This window comes from Nuphar pumila, chromosome 12 (assembly GCF_984573655.1).
Source record: "Nuphar pumila chromosome 12, dmNupPumi1.hap1.1, whole genome shotgun sequence".
Classification (NCBI taxonomy): Eukaryota; Viridiplantae; Streptophyta; class Magnoliopsida; order Nymphaeales; family Nymphaeaceae; genus Nuphar; species Nuphar pumila.
In genome coordinates this window covers 84,866,903-84,886,276 of record NC_143260.1, presented here as the reverse complement: position 1 = coordinate 84,886,276, position 19,374 = coordinate 84,866,903, and the positions used below count along the sequence as shown (strand labels likewise).

The window sequence follows — 19,374 nt, the reverse complement described above, 5'->3', positions numbered from 1 at the left end:
TTACAATAGTGGCAAATGGCACCCTTTCTAAATCCATTATTTTTGGCAAAGTAGGAAGACCTATGAGGCTTAACATTGAATCCCGGCCTAGTGACGGCCAAAATCTCATCACTTTTATGAGTCATGCCAAGACGAATTTCCTCTTGGCACACTTTGACAAGGGCATCTTCAATAGGTAAGGCCTTGCTTCTATGAAGAAAAGATGCCGTCACTTGTTCAAATTTCAGTCTAAAATCGTGGAGAAATTGAAAAAAATGTTTTCTTAACTTGTTCTCTTCTTAATTCAACATCTTCCGGAGCCACCCATTTGGGCTCAAGAAGAGCAAGTTCATCCCAAAGGGGAGACAAAGCACTAAAGTAATCTCGGACACTCATGTCCCCTTGTTTAGTAGATCAAATTTTTACTTGACAAAAAAAATTGTCTAGCTAAATCTTTTTTGGTATACATACCCTTAAGAAAGAACCAAGCTTCATTGGCTCTTCTAAACTTAACAATGTTGGCACAAATTTTTATGTAACATTGTTCACAAACCACGCCAAAATTTTGGTGTGGTTACTTTCTCAATCTTCTACCTTAGTTTGATGCTTATTGATTGCTTTAATGCGATCTTCACCATCAAGAGCCTTCTTGACACCACCTTCAATCTTTGTGAGCTTTAATGTTAGTTCAAGAGTAGTCCCCATCATGAAGCCCCATAGCTTTTTTCCACGAAGGTGATTCTCCATGGCTGACGCCCACATCAAATAATTTGATCCGTTGAGCTTGAAGGAAAGTTCAACTCTTGTGGCGTGCTCCATGATGACAAAGAGAGGTAGAGATGAGAAAGAACTTAGAAAAATACTTCCAAGATCACAAGTAACCCAATTGGATTTGATACCATGCAATGAACAATGTGAAAATACAAATAATAAGATAACTCTTAGAAGAGTTTAACATAGAACCAAGAATTACAAGCACATAATGTGCACAATACACAAACCCACTAAGGGAGAATGCTAAAAAGGCAAATGAAATATTATTGAGAGGTAAAAAGATGAATACAAGCACACTTACAAGAGGGGAGAGCCCCTCAATTTATAGAGGAAAAAGCAACTAAGAGGGGGCCATTGGGGCTCCCAATACAGTTGTTGGGGAGCCCCAACGACTATATTGGTGGGGCCCCCAATGGTCCCAAAAAAATAAAAATGAAAAAAATATAAAAAATGAAAAAGAAAAAAACCTAAGAAAAAATAAATGGTGCAGTGAAATTACCAAAATACCCCTATCAGGTATTTTGATATAAATACATAAAGAAGAATATACACACACACACACACACACACACACATATATATATATATATATATATATATATATATATATATATATATATATATATATATATATATATATATATATATATACATGTATATATATACATGTATATATATATATTAACAATCACCTCATCTTCATCTTCACTTGAACTATCTGTATCTTTCTCCATACCTTCTTGCAATTAAATGCTTCCCTTTGCAACGTCGATCTCATTGTGCCATTTAGTTGTCTGCCGGACAACAAAATAGCCACTGCCTAGTGTATATCCCACATACTTATAATTCTGAATGAACCAAGTAATCATGCAGAGTGAAAGAATCGATGTAGATGATACAGCTTTTGATTGAACCAAACAAGAGACATAGCTGGAGCCATGACAGACTTGTAACATAGCCTTGTGCAGAAGCCATAACCAAAGTGCTACATGGCTCACATAGGCACTTTCAACATTGTATAATGTTACAAAATAGAGAGGGGGCTAAAGTTCTTCAATGGTTTTGGTCTTGAACTTTGCTAGCTATATGTCAATCCCATTGGAGGTTGGAGAATATACACCTGCAGGTTCCATTGTACAAGCCCTGGTAAGGGTTCTTCGCTTTGCATCGAATTAAACCACATACTCCACCGCTTGTGTGGGACCCCGACCCTCAGCGCCCCACAAAGGACTTACAGGTTGCACTTTTCTGGTTAGCCCATAAGGAGCAAGGTCTCTCTTATCTCTTACTTCTACTAACTCAGGTTATGAAAGGAGGGAGTGAAAAAGAGGAATCTTTCTGACTTGCTCCTAAGGAACCAAGGTCGAAAAGATTGAGAAAGTCGGTCATTCACAACCACTGATGAAGGATTCCTCGAAAAGTTACGGATTTGTAATCCTTACGCGAGGAAGACATTTTTACAGTTTTCTTCTAACATCTGCCAGTTATCCATTGTAGTAAAATGAACATTACTCTGACTGTATCCTTGCATCTTAGCTTTTGCACGGACTCCTCGCTTTTATGTTTTCCATTTATTTTCTTCTTTTGTGTGTGTGATTGTTGTCATAGTGTGAACGCATCCTGCTACTAGTATTGTTAAGAGTTGGGCTCAGATCGTCTTGGCCAGTCACAGTTGCTCAATAATGTCACAAATTGTGTCACATAGCAACGTGCTCATGCATCCAATATAAATGAAGGGCCTGAAAACAATACCACTACAGAGGCAAAGAATAGATCAATCTCGTGGAAGACACTAATATCTGCACAACTGGTTTAGTTTTATAGGCTGCAGTTCTTGTGGCATACCTAGAGTCCCTGAAAAACCACATGGGCACTTGTGAACAGTGACTCTTGATTGTTGACGTCAATCTTTCATGAACATTAACAATATCTACTGTAGAGACAAGCATTTGGATAGACAAGAAGAATATTAACATTAGACATTGTTTATGAAAATCCTGTCAACAGGAATTCCTGAGAAATAACACATCAATACCACAAGGGCATCTCATATAATTTAACTCCAAATGTTGATGCACCAAGAAAACCTGGAGTAAATTTTTAAAGTAAGCATTTAATTTGGCACCCTTCTGTTTACATAATGGATACAACGCCATTGATATTTATGAAAATGTGAAGGACCATGGCACTTGATGTCCAAAGTTTTGTGGATAGTATCAGTCCACATGAAACACTTGCATTGTACCTCAATCATGAAACAGCAAGAGCTATGTTGTATCTCAAACCTAAGCACATCTTAAGAGTAGAAAAACAAACAGGTTGAGATGAATCATTGGCATTCACTTGCCTCACCTACATAGCCTAACAGGAGCTACTGAGCCAGTTAGGGATGATTAAAAGGGTGGGTTTTAAGAATCAATATCAAGGCAAAAAGACCACAAGTAGCATAATGTTGAAAGAGATATAACGAAGAAAATGAAGGAATATATTCTAGAAATGTAGGATAACAGGATCAACGAATACGAAAGATAAAAAAACAGGAAAAAAAAATAACTATGTGAAATAAATGAATAACCAGCATAAGACTAAATAAGCTCAAGGCATTACAATACAGTCAAGAAGATTATGATAACAGTATTTTTGAACGTATCAGCAGGAAAAGAAAAATAGACACACAAGACAGATTCATGAAGAGAAGGCGCTTAACTTAAAATCAATCCAGTTGGATGCAAAATCAGGAAATGATGCACCAAAAGCAGTAGATCTCATACCATGTTACTGCGTTTGGGGAAAAAATAGTAGTTGCATCCATCGGAGAATATATAGAGATATAATCCTGAATTGCCAATGAACCAAAGAGTATCCAAAAGATGAAAACAAATAAGGAAAATCAGCACTCAGAAAGAACAGGTTTCTAGCCAACAAGAAATGTGTGTAACCACCAACTAGAGCTCAATTTGACGACAAAGAATGGGAACAGATTAACAAAGTCCAATTTCATTATCAACATACAAACATATAACTTTTTTTTCAGAAAGGCAGTTCTTCAGTAGTTGATGTTAATGATACACATTGAAGCACAGAGAAAAAGAAAAAAGTTGTTAAATAATGTATCATAACTAGGATAACTAGGTTTTTTTTACTTTTTTATTTTAGTTTAGTTTGTATAGGATTTTTACCTTTTTTAAGTTCAAATTTAGTTTGTATTTGACTAGTCAACATTTGACCAAGTCAATACAAAGAGTCGTTGGACTCCCAACGGCTCTAAATAGAGACGTTGGGAGGCCAACGACTCTCTCCTCTAAACCCCATTTTGTGTATAAATATGGGGCATTGCCCCCTCTCATTGTATTGTATTTTTTGTGGATTACAATCAATAATACCACTATTTTTTCCTCTTGTTGTTGAATACCCATTTAGTGGGTATTTGTGTGTGAACCATTCTTGGTTCTTGTGAGTGTTCATTTCGGTACTTTTGTTGGAACTCTTTGAGTATCCATTGTTGGTGATCTAGCGAACATCCTTGAAGGAGCTCATATTCTTACAAAAGCAACATGATCTTCCTGGTCAAGGCTGAAGAAATTCTCCGCAAGCACGCAACCATCCCAGTGCCACATAAAACAACCAACAATGGGATTTAAAAGCAGCACCCCATGCATAAACCCTTAGTAAAAGAAGCCCCATTGAAAAAATCAAAATAAAAACCCAGCATGAACAAAAAACCAATGCAAGTTTTTATTTGTCAAGTCTTTTGCTTTTAGTGACTCAGCCCAACTTATGTCATGTCATCCAACGGTTGTGCATAAAGCACTGGAATGTAAGAAGGATCAATAACTTAAGAGGCATACATCTCTACAACTCAAAGCATATGCTATAAGGCATTTTGTGCATAAAGCATTTCGCTTTGGTTCCAAAAACATGCTCATTCTTACAGGTGGTCAGAGAATTCTTAATGAGTTGTAGCCACTGCTAAACATCCTAATTCCAATTTAACTGTTTGTTAATTAAATCGTAAAACATATTGGCATTTATTTGGTTTTATTTGTTATTTTGTCCCAATTTTGAGAAATTTTTAGACATTTTTTGGCTTTTATTCTTACAGTTAATGTTTTTAAAAGCATAGAGAATAAAGTGAAAACAGTTGGTATTTTTATTAGAGTCAGGAATATGAGAAAGTATTCTGGTAAGATACAAAAATGCATCTATAGATGGTGATCTTATTAGGAAGATGTTTAACAAGTAACAACACAAGATTTTCCAGCAGTCCACATCTAGTTTGTTGTAAATTAAAACTTTTGCTTCATGAAGGGACTAGTCCAAGAGCTCCACATATACAAATCAATAGCTATGGATAAATTAATGTTGTAAGTATTGTACCATATCGTAGGATATGGTACGATACGTATCGTAACTATGGCCTAACTCGATACGATACACACTCATATCATGATAAGAGTGTGTATCGTGTCTGTATCGGTTGTATCATACGATACAACCTTGTATCATACCATATTGTACGATATAGGGTGTATCGTACCGTATCGTACAATATAGGGTGTATCATCCGATACGTGTCTAGCACATTTTAAAAGACCCGAAACTCAATTTTTTAATTTTGAGTTTCAAAGACCTCCCTAAGGTCGATTCTCTCATTTATGTAGAGGCCTTTAGAAGAGAACCCACGTACCCTAAGAGACGTGAGAGCGATTTGGGTGTTGATTAGTGTTTATTTGTCATTTTCATGTGTTTATTTAAAGTTTTTTTTATATCATACAAAACTCAACTAATTTTAATTTTTCATATTATCTTTTTAGGCAAATGAAAAAGTTATCATCAAGGAGGCATAAAGAGCAATTTAATTTATTAAGTTTAGAATACTTAGATGTATTGGATGCATAGGTTAAAGAAGAAGAAGACATCTTGAATGAAGAAGGCATTTAGTAGTTCAACGTGAAAGGAGCATAGGAGGTAGATGACGAAGAGCTCACGTATATTACAGACAATGTGAATGTCGTAGAAGGAGGAGAATAAAAGAATGATGATGATGATTGAGGTTATATTTTCAAAAAACTTGGTTATTTAACACTTAAGTGTTCATAAACTTGGTTATTTTGTTTTTGTTTTTGTTTTTGTTGTTGTTTATGTAATATGAAAGTAGGAGTCTTGTCACATGTTCTTAAGTGCAAGATATTTAATATAGATATGCATGCAATATTATCTATATTAGTTAATGTTTGATGGTGTCTTATGCAGCTATGGTTGTATTTTATGCAAATCATCATTGTTTCATGTATCATAATTTTTTTAGAATTTTTGATAGTTTTTCTTGTTTTTTTAGAATTTTTGAAAAAACTATTAAAAATTACAATTTTTTCGATACACTACAATATGTATCTATCTTTGGGCTCAACCGATACAAGTAACGATACGCTATATACAATCTTGGGATAAATATCTTAATGAAATGATTATGAATTTGTTAAAAATAAAGTGTAACATATATATATATATAATAATATTATTATATATATTTTTTTCCTCTTTATTATTTTCTCTTTTCTTTATTTTCTATTTTTTAAATATCTAGTTCAACTTGAACTAGATATACTGTTTAGTCAAGTTCCTAGTTGGAACTTGACTACAATATAGTTGTTGGACCCTTGTCCAACGGCTATATTTAGAGTCGTTGAACAAGGGTCCAACGACTCTAAGGAGAGCACAAAATGAGCTCTTCCTCTCCTTCCATTTTGTATAAATAGGGGTGTTCCCCCTCAATAATGTATTAAATGCTTCTTAAGCATTTTGTAACGCCCCAAAATTTCAACTTGTGATTTCGAAAACATTGTCGAAAAACCTTTCAAAGATTTAAAGTTTTCACTTTTAAAAACGACAGCGAAAGACATTTAGAAAGGAGCACAAGTCAACAATCCTGGGTACGTTAGCTGAAAGACCACCATTCACATGAACAACTACTAAAAAAGAATTGAGGAAATAATGCAATAGATTATTAATAAAATCTGCAGTTTATTACAAAATAAGCAATTTCCCAAAGTTCCATAATCTAAAGAAAACTTAGAGCCAAGACGCCAGCAGAAAGAAGGAAAATCTTGAGCCATATTGCACCACGTCATCGGCCGCCTGTAAAGTCCTACTCCTCACCTGCCCATGAAATGGGTCAGTTTCATAACAAACCAGTAGGTGCACGAATAGATAAGTAGAATAAAATAAAGTAGGACATTAATGAGATAAGCCGTGATTATATTAAAACAACAAATACAATTGTAATCTATTCTAACAAGTGTAATATGTGTAAAGAGCTATTGTTAAAGCATTTCAAGCAGTGTAAGACTCAATCATATACAACTATTCAAAAAGATATTCTTTAAGTTCTGATATTAACTGGCCTGTGGGTACGCACAGACGTGAAACGTAGAAACAATCGAGACCGATCCGGGGGTATATTATGTCAAGTGTTTTCATTAACCCGGATGGCTGACTGAGTCCACTCCTAAGGGGATGGTCAGTGACCAAGAGAGTAAATCCCCAAATGCATTTGTGGCCCATGGATGCATCCAACTTCTGCAGAAGTACCTGGGAGTTACCACCTAGGATAATTTATGGTAGTCTCAATTCTCCTAACTCCGATGACTGGAGAAGCCGAGTCTTTTGCCCGTGGGGTGGTTGTTAACAACCTGTCCATCAGAGTTTTTTGTACCATCCATCCTCTCCCTTGATGAACCGTGAAGGTCGAATGGGTACGATGGGGGGTTCTTAACCGCCGCCCCATCCTACATGCTCTGGTCTATTAGACCCACTCGAGCATCTTGCATGTGAAGGCGAGTTGTCACCATTTATGTGATCTCAGCATTGTGTTAAATGCACGCATCGAGGTTACTACAACCTCATCATCCAACCATCGCAACACACATGGGACGTACTTGTCCAATAAGTACGATTGTACCTTCCTAGAGGTACGACTACGATGAGAGGGTAACAATTAATGTTTTATGGTTCTTTTGGTTCGTACATGACATGCATTGCTCTTTGAGCAATTGGCCTGTGAAGGTCGACATTATCTCATTGATATCTATAAGGTGTTGATTTCCCACTTCAAGGTATTTCATTACCTCTTGTAAAACTTATACCGTACCTGTCTTAGGGTCCGGTTACAATAGCAATTGCGGTGGGTTTCTCTCTAGAAATGAGTCTATTTACAAGTTTACATTAAGTATGCAATTTAAAAAGAATAAGCATGCAGAAACGCAGAACAGACAATCACAAGTTAAGTAATTCTACAGGTAAGCATGTATGCCAATTAAACTATTCGATTCTCGCTAGAATGAATCTACCCATAGAGTTTACATTAAGCATGCAATTTCAAAAGGCTAAGAACGAGAAGAACACTTTCCAGACAATCATAAGTTAAATACTTCTTCAGATAAGCCGGTATGTAAAATAACTATGCTATCTCAGAAGTCTTATTTATTTCATTTATCTGAAATCCTCGTGTGACTTTCCCCTACCTCGGGATGTCGTGCAGTTGTGTGCGTCTATGAGTGTAGATGACACGAGGCTCAGGCCGCGGAGCCAGAGTGGAGTTCGATGCGAAGTCTGCAAAAGTGTGAGTATTATTATGACATAGCTATCAAAAGAACAAAAGGGCAATGGTAAGACCCGCCCTGTCGGCGGAAACTGATGAGTGGCAGGGTCAAGGTTCCTGCATAACAGAAAAAGAAATAGAATGGTAGAGGCCGACGATCTTGACCAAACGGCGAACAGCGGGGGCATCGGCCCTTGCCACGAATGACAAGACAGCGGATGGCAGGGGCATCAGCCCTTGCCAGACAAAGCAGCGAATGGCAGGGGCTTCGGCCCCTGCCTGACAAGCAGTGAATTGAATGGCAGGGGCCTCGGCCCCTGTCAGACACAACAGGCAACGGCAAGGGCCTCGGCCCCTGCCTCACAAGAGTAACAAAATGGCAGGGACCTCGGTCCCTGCCTGACAAAGCTGGATGACAGGGGCCTCAGTCCCTGCCAGTCAAAGCAGCAATCGGCAGGGACTGCGGCCCCTGCCTGACCCAACAAGGAACTGGCAGGGGCGAGGCCCCTACCAGAAGAACGAATAATGGTAGGGGCCCTTGCCCCTGCCTGACAGAACAGGAAAATGGCAGGAGCGAGGCCCCTGCCTGGCGAAAATATAAACGGCAGGGCCTTGGCCCTTGCTCGTCTGAAAAGGAAATGGCAGGGGCATCAGCCCCTGCCTAAAGAAACAAGGGATGGCAGGGGCCTCGACCCCTTGCCTGAAGAATCGACGATTGGCAGGGGTCACAGCCCCTGCCTGACAGAGTCACGGCGACACCAAAAAGGGGGGAAAAGGGTGCCGCAGGGGTGACTGGACCCCTAGCGGCACTTTGACAGCCCCAAGAGGCAAGGAGAGATCGGGTCGGGGGGTGACAGGGGGACGACCGACCTCCTGTCGGTCGCCCGATCGCCCGCAGGGGAGAGGGGGGTGTCGCAGGGGACATTGGTCCCCTGTCAGCACTCCGACGAACCCCCAGAGAAAAAAGGGGACGACAAGGGCCCCGTAGGCCACCTGTCGGGCCTCCGATGGGCACAGGAGAGGTGGGAGGCGCGGCAGGGGTCGTGCGCCGCCTGTCGGCCTCCCGGTGAACCCTCAAGAAGAGGGTGAAGAGGGAGGGTACGGCAGGGGCCATCGCCCCCCCCCCCCCCCCCGTCGTGCCTTCCGGCGAAGTGACAGAGAGAGGGGCGAAGAGAGGAGACGGCGTACCTGGGAAGAGAATCGTCGGTGTCGTCAGTTGGCAGCGTGCGCAGGGAAGGAGGAGAGGGCCGGCGCAAGGGGAGCGAAGAGTTGTGTGACTCCCCTTGCCCTCCTGCAGTGCTTTTAAAGGCCTCGGGGGGGGGGCAGGGCGATGAATGGGGAAACCTCGATGGTTTCCCTTATCCTCCCGAAATCGCAGGAGGGGGGGGGTGCAGCACTTGGGAAGAGGATTTAAAATCCTCTTCCTGAGTCGGGTTATTAAACCCTACCGATGACGGGCCTGGGTCAGGTCCGGACCCGACCCGGCCCGGGTCTGTTACAATTTAACTTTTTTTTTTTAACTGTGGGTTTTATATCCTACCCCTCTTAAAAGAATTTCGTCCGCGAAACATTTATTGCCTTGAAGAATCAAAATACATTTCAGAATATTTTTCCCTGATATCGCTCTCAGGTTCCCAAGTACATTCGTCAATTACATGATGTTGCCACCGAACCTTTACAAAAGAAATGGTCTTTGATATTAGCACTTGGTCACGACGATCGACGATCTCCACAGGTCTTTCTTCGAATGTCAAGTCCCCTCTAATGTCCACATCATCATAATGAATGATGTGCGATGGATCGTGAACATACTTCCTCAACATGGATACGTGAAAAACAATATGGATCTGAGCGTACTGAGGAGGTAACGCCACGCGATAAGCTGCTTCTCTAATTCGCTCCAGGATTTCGAACGGTCTGACGTATCTACGACTTAGCTTTCCCTTCTTTCCGAACCGAAATACGCTCTTCGTCGGAGATACCTTAACAAAAACCAACTCGCCAATTTCGAAGGTAAGCTCTCGTCAGCGTCTATCTGCATAGCTTTTCTGCCGACTCTGAGCGGTACAGAGTCGTTCTCGAATCATTTGCACTTGTTGAGTATAGTGTTGCAAAACTATAGGTGCCTCTAATCTTCGTTCGCCAACCTCGTCCCAGTAAACAGGAGATCGGCATGGCCTCCCATACAAAGCTTCGTATGGGTCCATCCCGATGCTCGCATGATAGTTGTTGTTATACGCGAATTCCGTCAGACTGATGTGGGAATCCCACTCTCCCCTCCAGTCCATCATACAAGCTCGAAGCATGTCTTCCAAGGTCTGAATCGTACGTTCTGACTGTCCGTCAGTCTGAGGGTGAAACGCAGTACTGAACTTCAACTTTTTGCCCAAAGTCAGCTGAAGTTGCCCCCAAAACCTTGAAGTGAATCTAGGATCACGATCGGAGATAATCGAGACTGGAACACCGTGCAATCTCACAATCTCTCTAACATAGATATCAGCGAGACTATCCAACGATTGGTTGAGACGGATAGGTAGGAAGTGAGCAGACTTGGTGAGTCTATCGACAATCACCCAAATCGCGTCATGCCTCCTCCGCGTCCTCGATAGGCCGACTATGAAGTCCATGGTAACATCTTCTCACTTCCATAGAGGGATCTCTATCCGCTGCATGACCCCACCGGGTCTCTGGTGCTCGATCTTGATCTGCTGACATGTCAAAAACTTCGAAACATACTCAGCCACGTCTCGCTTCATACCGTTCCACCAATAACTCTTTTGTAGGTCCTTGAACATCTTCGTGCCGCCAGGGTGAATGGTGTATCTAGACTTGTGGGCTTCCGCAAGAATTTCATCTCGTAAGACCGGGTCACCAGGAACCCAAAGGCGCTCCTTTAACCATATACTTCCATCCTCCTTCAGACGAAAAAGTGTATCTGCCAATATCGCTTGAGCCTTCAACTTCTTGTAGCGTGCATCCGTTTTCTGCCCATTGATAATCCTCGCTAGTAGCTCAGATTGAGCAACAAGGTGGGATAAACCGATTGCACCTTGAGTGATTGCGAAAGGTTCCCAAGAGGCTAGGTCTCCGACCAACCTCCATCCAGCAAATAAGGCATTAATCGAAACTTCTGGTGCTTTGCGGCTGAGGGCATCAGCCACGACGTTCGTCTTTCCTGGGTGGTAGGAGAGGGTGAAGTCGTAATCCTTAAGGAATTCTAGTCAACGCCGTTGTCTCATGTTCAATTCTGTCTGCGAAAATAGATACTTAAGGCTCTTATGATCGGTGAATGCTTCAAACCGCTCCCCATACAAGTAGTGTCGTCATATCTTCAGTGCGAACACCACCGCAGCTAACTCTAAATCGTGAGTTGGGTAGTTCTTCTCGTGAATTTTAAGTTGTCGAGAGGTGTAAGCGATCACTTTCCCATTCTGCATCAGCACGACCCCTAGGCATGACCCAGAGGCATCAGTATAAATCACGAATCCGCCTTTACCAGAAGGTAAGGTCAAAATAGGAGCACTGGTAAGTCGCTCCTTCAATAACTGAAAACTCGCATCGCACTTCTCGTCCCATACGAATCTAGCATCTTTCTTCAGCAACTTCGTCAGGGGTAGCACAATTTTTGAAAAATCCTGAATGAATCTTCTGGTAACCCGCTAGTCCAAGAAAACTCCTGATATCACGTGCGTTCTTTGGTTACTGCCAACTGAGTACAGCATCAATCTTTGCAAGGTCCACGGACACTCCTTCCTTAGAAATAACGTGTACCAGAAACATAACTTCTTTGAGCCAGAATTCACATTTAGAGAACTTTGCATACAAGCGTTCATTTCGCAGGGTCTCCAACACGATGGTTAGGTGTTCCCGATGTTGCTCTCGACTTTCTGAGTACACCAAGATGTCGTCAATGAACATGATCATGAAGGTGTCCAAAAATAGCTTGAGCACCCTATTCATTAAGTCCATAAAAGTTGTTTGGGCATTGGTCAGTCCGAACGGCATGACTGTGAACTCGAAATGTCCGTATCTCGTCCGAAAAGCAGTCTTAGGAATATCATCGTTCCTGATTCTGAGTTGATGGTATCCAGACCTAAGGTCGATTTTCGAGAAAACTTTAGCCTTCTGCAACTGATCGAACAAGTCTTCGATACGCGACAATGGGTACTTGTTTTTTATCGTGGCCTGGTTGAGCATTCGATAGTCGATGCACAGACGCAAGGTTTTGTCCTTCTTCTTCACGAAAAGCACAAGAGCTCCCCAAGGAGATACGCTGGGGCGAATGAATCCCTGATCCAACAACTCCTGCAACTGCTTCTTGAGCTCCTCAAGCTCCGCTGGAGCCATCCTGTAAGGTGCTTTGAAGATTGGCGTCGTACCTGGTAGCAATTCAATATTGAATTCTACCTCACGAGACGGGGGAAGTCCCGACAACTCTTTAGGAAAAACATCGGGATAATCACGAACAGCATCCAACTCACCGATGGGAATAGGCATTGGATCTGATTGGATAACACTAACCAAAAAGGCAGTACATCCCTTCCGCAAGAAGTTTTGCGCCTTAAGCGTCGAGATCATCCGACTTGCTCGTACAGGTCTGGGAATTCTGAATTCTACTCTCGGAGAGCCTGAAGGTGATAAAACGATCTTGCCATCACGGCAAAATATCTTGACATGATACTTGTGCAACCAATCCATGCCTAGGATGACGTCAAATTTTGTCATCTCAAGCAAGATAGCACAAGCAGGCAAGTGTCGCTCTGCCACAACTACGTTCAATTCAGGTATGTAAGTGGTGTAAACTGTGTTCTTCCCAACGGGGTTATACACGTCTAAAGCGTTATCAAGTGGTTTTACAGTTATATGCAATTGTTTTACGAATTTTTCTGAAACAAATGAGTGTGTAGCACCACAATCAAAGAGTGCAAAAGTTGTTTGATCAGCAACAAGAATGGTACCTTGAACGAGATCCCCTTTTGTCAATTGATCGACCGTGGATGCATAAACTCGACCCGGCTCCCTGCCACTGCTTGGTTGTGCTCGTTGTTGTTGCTGATGAGGTGGTCGAGGAGGCTGAGATATGTTGTCAGTTCGCTTGAGGTCATCAGTTGCTTTCTTCCGGCAGTCGCGTATGAAATGGCCCATCTTGCCACAGTACAGGCATCCGCCAGTGTCCCGCGGAAAAGATTGTCCCACGTGAGGCCTCTTGCACCTGGGCAGTTATCTCCAGACGGTGGATGGCCCAGCTGTCGTTGGCGCTTTGCCGGAGGGAACTGTAACGCCCCAAAATCGTAGACTTGAAACCTTTTATGAAAAAGGTTGAAAGCTTTGAAATCAATCATTTATCAGAGTTTAAAACAGAAGTTCAGCGGAAGATCAGGTTCAAAACAACAAGTCCCTAGACCTTGGGCACATTACAACCAAAAAGCAGTTTCCCTCTTACAAACCGATTTGCAGTTCAAATAGATATTTTATTGAAATTAAAGAATAACCACATTTTGGTAATACAGTTTTAGAAATGCAGAGTTATAATCAAAAGAGATGCTTTCAAAAAAACCTTATACCGCATCTATCAAAAGTATCCCCAGGAGCGCAACGTCAGGAAAGGGCATTGCCTTGAGTGCATCGCGTCATCATGCCATCGCAAGCTGTCTCAACCTGTTCACCACCTGCCCATGAAAATGGGTCAGTCACACAACAGACTAGTAGGGGTGCAAAGGACAAGAAAGAGCAGAAGCTGCAATAAGTAAGATAAACGCTAGCTCAAGCAGAAACAAACAAGACTAGCAGATCTAACCAAATGTGTTGTGGAGTAAGCAAAGCTCTAGTAAAGCAGACAGCTACGTAAAAGAGCAGAAAGGATCAGAGTGCTTGAACAGACCACTATAGCAACCTCACAAATATAATAGGTGAAGAGTGACTAACTCTATCCACCAGCCAAGCAAAAGAAATTGCAAAAGACAGGTATTCATAACCACATTCGTAATAAATACAAGTACCATTATATGGTTCAGCCTATCGGCCAGCAGCTACATTAATCGTGAGGCACAAGCAATTATAAGCTACACAAGATAAGCAATCAACTAGTATGAGAAACTAGTTATCACCAAGCACAGAACTGCGTAAGCAGTTTAACCAATAATGGTAATGCCTCGACCGGCGTACCTAGCTCAACGAGTAGCATACCTAACTACCGAGCTAACAAGCAAGCAAGCAAGCAATGCACGTCACAATATGCATATCTCAAGATCATGTGTATAAGTTATATCTTGTCTCATTACTGAGCAGGCCATTGTGGGTACGCACAAGGCAAAACGTAGAAACAGCCGAGATCGATTCGGGGGTCCATTATGCTATGTATTTTATTATACCCCGAATGACTGACTGAGTCCGCTTCCTAAGGGGACGGTCTGTGACCAAGAGAGTAAATCCCCAAAGGCAAACAAAGGCCCAATGGATGCGCATCCGTACTTCTGCAGAAGTGGCCCGAAGGATTTCCCCTAACCTCCGATGACTGAGGAAGGTCGGATCTTTGCCCGAGATTGCCATATATGACTGTCCATCGGAGTTTTGTACCATCCATCCTCTCTCTTGATGAACCGTTCTGAATGAGCGCGACGGAGGGTTTCTTAACCGCCGTCCCATTCTCATGCTCTGGTCTTTCAACCCAATCGAGCATCTTGCCTGTGAAGGCGCATGATTATTATTTAGGTGAGTTATACGCGCCTATTGCGCGTTCGAGACAAGCACACAATTCACATCTTACTCACAGCAGTACGCATCGTAACTATTCACATATACAATCACAATGAAAAGGGGGTCAATCCTCAGTGAGGGTAGAAACATCACTCTTGTGATCTCAAACACATGCCATTGCATGTTCGAGGCAGACATAGGCCTCTCATCCTACTCATCGTAGTACGCAACGTACCTGTTCAAAAGTACAACCACGATAAAAGGGGTATGGATCTCTCGCAGGAAATCCCCATGCCTCTACTTTATAGAAGCCTGCAGTGAACTCATTCCAGTTCCAACTGATCGTGCTCGGGTCCTTTAGACAATCGCGAGCAATCTGCCTATTAGGCGAAAGCAACATAACAGGATTAGCTTAATGTGTCAATACACGCTTAGAGGTTACTGTAGACCTCTCGTTCTGCTCTCGTAGCCCAAACATATCGTATGTGACTAAGGGTACAACTACAAGAGGAGGGACATGGATCCTTCGTAAAAGATCCAACAATACCTTCACGAAGGAAGGCACCACAATCATGGTTGAACCAGAAAGCTTAGAAACTAGGTCTCGCATCAAAGGTGAGGTAACGCCGATCTAGCGATGGCGCAAGTACCTCGCCAGGATTCCCGCCCCTACTCGTGCACAGGCTTCTAAACCAGGCTATCTGAGTCATATCGAATAGGTGAACTAAGGGTGTAACACACCTATCCCGAATGCACCGATTTGGGAGATCTGGCCGCTATCACTTTACAAGCTATACATTCCTGAAAATAGGATCGCACCTAAGACGATGTCTTTTGAGAACTGAAGTGCATAAGTGCGCGCCGTGGCTTGTAAGCCAAGTGAAACGATATACACTATACATTCGAAGTTGCACGCAGGGAGTGCAAGCTGACAAGAGGCAAACGCATGCACATACCAATACAAAGGCAAAACGAGGGACAAGACTCAGTGGGCGAAACCGTACCGCGAGGGTAGAACGCTAAAGCTCTACACGAGGTATGAGATCATACCTCGATCATCGTAACGCACAAAGCAGGCGACTACACAAGCAACTCGTGAGGTATAAGATCCTATACGAACTACGCCAGTGTAAAGGACGACTCATGAGGCACGGGGTTGTACCTCGATAGATCAATAAGCGCAAGTAAGAAAAGGAGCATGCGACAAATATAGGATACATGCACGAACAAGGCATATGCACGAAGCGCAGCATCAAGGTAAAGACGAATACATACAAAAGGTAAGTGCAAGAGCAAGCACGATAGCACAGGAAAGTAAAATACGAAGAGTAAAGCAGAAGCAAAGCCATGGCGCATAAAGCGCAGGGCAACAAGTAAAAACAAGAAGTAAAGTGCAAGAACGTAAAGAAGGACCAGGCATCCTGGAAAACAAAGGCAACCACAAGGAAGTAAATGCCAAGGCGCAAAGCGCGGGGCAGCAGGAAAGTAAAGCGCGAGAAAGTAAAGAGGACAAGGATCGCGAAACCGCGTCCTTGAGTTAAAAGACATGTAAAGACAGAAATAGAAAGCCTAGGCACATATAGCGCGGCGGCGACAGAAAGGAAAGTGCAGAAAAGTAAAGAGGACAAGGATCGCGAAACCGCGTCCTTGAAGGTAAAGACATACGTATATATATTATACGTATACATATATCGTCCTCTTTTAATTATCTTTCTTATTTTAGCATTTATCAGTTCATTGTCCTTTCACGCAAGAATCCCCTACCTTAAGGGGTTGCGGGTCCTCGTACGCATGTAGCGTAGGCAAGCAAGAGCTCGAGCCACAGAGGGCGAGCGGGATCCACCGTTCAACCTGGAGATCTTAGAACGTTAGTATATGCCACATAAGAAAAGAAAAGCAAACATAGCAAGGTCTCCTGCCTGCAGAAGGCAGAGGCAGGAGCTCTGCATCCTGCAGACAAGGGTGCCAGAGGCAGGGGCCTCAGCCCTGCTTGGCAACGGTAGCAGAGGCAGGGAGCAGGAGCTCCCTGTCCGCTAGCACAAGGAAAGGCAGGGGAGGGAGCAGGGGCTCCCTGCCACACCTGCCACAACAAGGCAGGGGGGTAACACCCCCTGTCAGAACAAGAGACAGGGGCGCAGCCCCCTGCCGGCAGCAAGAACAAGGCAAGGGGGCAAAGCCCCTTGCCGAAAAACAGCAAAGATGCAGGGGGCAAGCCCCTGCTCGAAAACAAGAAATCAGGGGGGCTTCGCCACCTGCCGGCACAACGCAGGAGGCAGGGGAGCCGCCCCCTGCCGGCCCAATGCAAGAGGCAGGGGGACAGAACCCCCTGCCGAGGAGCAACAGAAGAGCAGGGGGGCTCCGCCCCCTGCCGAGGAGCAACAGAAGAGCAGGGGTCGAAGCCCCCTGCCGAAAAACAAAAGCAAAGACAGGGGGACAGAGCCCCCTGCCGGGAAAGCACAAGGACAGGGGGACAGAGCCCCCTATCGACAGATCCTCAAAAAGGAAGGCAGGGGGCTCAGTCCCCCTACCGACCCACGGCAAAAAGGCAAAAGGGGGGGTAACCCCCTGCCAGCAAGAAGCAACAGGGGGCTCAGCCCCCCTGTCGACCAACAGCGAAGAGGCAGGGGAGGTAACCCCCCTGCCAAAACAAAAGGCGACAGGGGGCTCAGCCCCCCTGTCGACCCACAGCAAACAGGGAGAGTGACAGGGGCTCAGCCCCCCTCCCCCTGTCGACCAAGAGCAAAAAGGCAGGGGGGAAACCCCCTGCCAAAACAAGAGGCGACAGGGGGCTCAGCCCCCTTGTCGTCCAACAGCAAAAAGAGTGACAGGGGGCGAAACCCCCTGTCAAGAAGAGCCAACGACAGGGGGCCCAGACCCCTGTCGACCAAGAATAAAGGGAGGCAGGGGGGTTTAGCCCCCTGCCAACCGACGATGATGACAGGGGGCTCATCTCCCCTGTCGATCCATCCTGCACACATAAGAGAGAGAGAGGAGGGTTATACCTCCAAGATCAGGGAGGTCGCCAGGCCGGAAGATCGAGGGCTATCGGACGGAGGGTGGTGGTGTTGCCGAAGCTGGAAGGCTGTCACCGGTTGCTCGAGGTCGCTGGCGCTGATCGGCAGGTCGTCGGAGATCACCGCCCTCACAGCCCAAAGAGGGGGAAGTACGTGGTCGCTGGTGGTTGAGGAAGCTGGCAGCAAGCTGCTGGCGACTGAGGGGAGGGACGCAGGTGCCAGCGCCGTCAGGAAACCTGCTGGACCGAGGAAAGGTGGTCGCCTGCGTCGATCGCCGGCAACCGAAGACTGACGAAGGCCGAAAGGTGGTCGAGGACTTCGATCTCCAGCAGCAGCGAGGGGGAGGCGACGATCGCCGGCGGCTGCAGCACCCAGGACGGTGGCCGTGGCTGACGGGGAGTCGTCGTGGAGGCTGCCGGACGAAAACGCTCGCCGGCGTCTCTGATCGCCGACGGCAACGTGAGGGGAGAGAGATCGGAGCAGAGGAGAGAGAAGGGGCAGCGATCGGGGACTCACCGGAGCTCAAAGGGGGAGAATCGCTGGTCGTCAGGGAGGTCGGCCGGACGGAATCGCTCGCCGGCGTCTCCGATCGCCGGCGGCAGCGGCGTGAGGAGGGGCGGAGCCGATGAGAGAGAAGGGGCGAGGGTTTATCCCCTCGCCCGAGACACTGTGTCCTTTTAAGGACACCGGCTTCTCGAGAAATCGAGAAGCCGGGGCGCGGGTCGGCTCGAGCTCGGATCCAGCCCGGATCCGGGTTCGACACAGGGGGCAGACCCTGACTCGTGTCCGACACGTGCGGGGCACGTGTCTGACACGAGTCAGACACGATTTTTTTTTCCGGGCTTTACATTCTACCTCCCTTAAAAGAATTTCGTCCTCGAAATTCCATAGGAAGGTGATCTGCCTAGACCGCAGCCAAAGGGAACTAGGTAGATTAGGATGCACGCACGCACACGAACCCCCAGACACATAAGCTTCTGAAGGGATCAGGACAACACATAATGCGTCCCAAAGAAAGGTTCGAAACCAACAACTTGATCGAACAAAGCGTATGTGTGAATTCACTAACACTTGTTTTCGCAAGAGTTCGCACGAGTTATAAAAGGAGGAGTTTAGCAAAAGGCTATAAGAATGCTTATTCGCTATCCTCAAGGATGAAGAGACACAACGAGTCATCAAAGAAAATGGGTCTAGTAGAAGACCAAAAGGAAAGGTTAAACATTAACTTCTACTAGACGCGATAAGGGATGAAGAGACAAAACGAGACATTGCTCTATATTACGTTCCTTGAACAGGGTCTCTAAATCGTCA

General features: G+C 44.5%; 1 protein-coding gene across 2 annotated transcripts in view; it reads right to left on the bottom strand.

Annotated features, from left to right (window-relative positions):
• Positions 1-19,374, bottom strand: part of LOC149821109 (uncharacterized) — a 49,139-nt gene that overhangs the window by 4,726 nt on the left and 25,039 nt on the right. The window contains exon 2 of one of the 2 annotated variants that reach the window (XR_016426459.1): positions 3,525-3,589. The exons of the other annotated variant lie outside the window; for it this stretch is intronic. The gene's annotated coding sequence lies outside the window, so the exon portion shown is untranslated. The remainder of the gene's footprint in view (positions 1-3,524; positions 3,590-19,374) is intronic. 2 annotated transcript variants of the gene reach the window in all.